Genomic DNA, 2577 nt, shown 5'->3' with positions numbered 1-2577 from the left:
TCTCACCCTTTAATGATGCAAAATTGTAAAATTGAAAGCAGTCTTTGATTTCATTTCCCTGCTATCATTATTTCTGCAACTGAAAAGTTTATTCTGAAACTGAGATGTGATTGTAGAGAGATTTTTTTTTTTTGGGGGGGGGGGGGGGTTGTTTTGTTTGTTTCAAGGGGGGTCTTTTTGGGGGTTTTTTTCACAATTTATTTATTACCTTTGTTAAAATATGATACATATGATGTATTTAACTTTTTTTTTCTTGGAAAATGCTTTTTTATATAAATGCTATGTACCAATATTCTGTAGATACTAGTACTACTGATAATTTAAAACCTGTGATAGAAGCAGTCATTTAGTGTAAACAAGATTTTTTTCCTTTTTCTTTCAGGCATTGTAATTTAATTTTTTCTTCTTTTGATTCTTTTTTTAGGGCTTTTATCTGTGAGGCATGTTATGACCATGTACATCTTGTTTATACAAAATGTAAACTGAACTGATTTTATGAACAAAAAAGTCGGAACAGAAATGAGCATTTTCTTTTTTCAAAAAACGATCAACGATTGGACTTTTTGGATGCTAAAAAAACATTTATTCAACATATTCAAAATTAAAACAAACTGTTCTTCGGACAATCCAAGGGTCAGGCAATGTCAAAGAGACCGTCTCTAATAAACCTGTAAAAAATAATGCTAATTCAATATCTAGATTAACTTTCTTGAAAGAATTTGTTTGGTTAAGTGTTACTTCATTTGTCTTACCTTTGATTTTCGGACAAGACGGCCGAAGTACCTAGAGTAATCAACACTAGGGTAGGAGTACACACTACCAGGAAAGGTGTTTAAACTTCCTGGATAATAGTATTGACTGGGATTTGAGTAGAAACTTCCGGGATATGAGTAAAAACTTCCGGGATAGGAATTGAAACTTCCAGAATATGAGTAAACGCTTCCGGGATAGGAGTAGATATTTCTGGGATAAGAGGAAAAACTTCCGGGATAGGAGTAAAAACTTCCTGGATAGGAAGAGAAACTTCCGCGATAGGAAGGGAAACTTCCAGGATAAGAATAGTAACTGCCTGGGAATGACGTTAGGCCAGGGAATCCGAGTGATGGAGATGCTGCAGCTGCTGAGGCCGCGGCAGCTCCATTACCAGCTGCAGCAGACGAAGCAGCAGCCGACCCATCGTCACTGGCGGCAGCACTACCAGTAGCTACGCTACCACCGGGACCGAGGAATCTGAAGCTTTGAAATCCAGTATTGCCAAAGTTACCACCAAAGATTTGGGGACCTCCTAATCCACTAGAAGCTGCGGAAGAAGATGCTGCAGATCCACCAAACGGGCCATCGGAACAGCAGCACTTGATGCAGCAGCACCTCCGGGACTAGAGAAGAAGGATCTGAAACTTTGACCTTCAAATCCACCAAAGTTGACTCTACCAAACGAAGGTGCTCCTATTTGGAGTCCACCAATATTGCCAAATCCGATTTTACCTCCGCTAAAACCGTCAAATCCAAGATTTCCTCCACCAATGCCAAAATCTCCGACTCCAAGATTTCCTCCGCCAAACCCTCCTATTGACAAAGGTCCAATGCCGTACGAGAGTTTTTTGTCATAGTCACATAAGGCAGATGCCAAAATGCAAAGGATAACTGCTGCACGGAACATGACTAAAGAAAAAATGATGAATTTTACTGAAGATAATTATAAGTTAAAGTGAAGTTAAAAAGACATGGGATAATGGATTAGTTTAAAAGCTATATTGCAATTTCCGTAATATATTAGATTTTTACTGGATATACTATCCCCCCAAATATCCCTATTGAATTCATTTTTATCAAAAAGATGTAATTTATTAATGTGATTTTTTTTTATATATATACTAACATATATTTCATAAGAAATGAAATTTAGCTGGAATAATTTCGCTTTATGATGGATTCGAATGTGTTCTTTTTACTTTAGAAATATAAACAAATAAAAAATTTTCGTTCCTCAGTAAATGAGCAATTAGTTAGAATGAAAGAAATTTCATTTCTAATGATACCTCCCTTTTAATTGAATTACACCATTACTTGCAAGGAATAATTCTTTTGAATTATTTCTCTTTATTCCGACAATTTTGAAAATAAAAATCTTCGGAGTGATTTTCCTATCGAACCGCACTTATGTTCTCTCTTGCTTTTGAAACATTATTAATACACTTGAATCATAAATGCATCCATATGTAAGACTCAGATATAATAAGATCTCTTACCTGTATCTCGGATCTCTGAGGCTCTGTTAGGTGTCCTGGTTTGCAAGCTGCAGGTTTTAGCTTTTATAATTTGAGGTGACGTCATCAGCATGTACACCAGGCCCCAAATATTGTTTGATGACCATGTTTAGAATAAATGGGTGTATGGGAGGCATTTTAACTGTGGTGAAGGCCTGTCCCGAGAGAGAGTTAGATTATTCTATCTAAGCAGAGTGTAATGGAATTAATAGCATTATTATAGGCTTAAAGCTTGGTTATGTAAATGTCAACAATACGGTGTGTGGATGTATCTCAGTATTTCGTATATAAAGGACCATATATGATAAGG

The 2577-nt window shown here is 36.2% G+C and overlaps 1 pseudogene; it reads right to left on the bottom strand.

Annotated features, from left to right (window-relative positions):
• Nucleotides 1-734: 734 nt before the first annotated feature.
• Nucleotides 735-1660, bottom strand: LOC128175748 (PPE family protein PPE10-like; annotated as a pseudogene).
• Nucleotides 1661-2577: the final 917 nt, after the last annotated feature.

Source organism: Crassostrea angulata, chromosome 3 (assembly GCF_025612915.1).
Source record: "Crassostrea angulata isolate pt1a10 chromosome 3, ASM2561291v2, whole genome shotgun sequence".
Taxonomy (NCBI): domain Eukaryota; kingdom Metazoa; phylum Mollusca; class Bivalvia; order Ostreida; family Ostreidae; genus Magallana; species Magallana angulata.
Note: the sequence above shows the minus strand (reverse complement) of the source record. Positions and strands in the feature narration are given on the sequence as shown.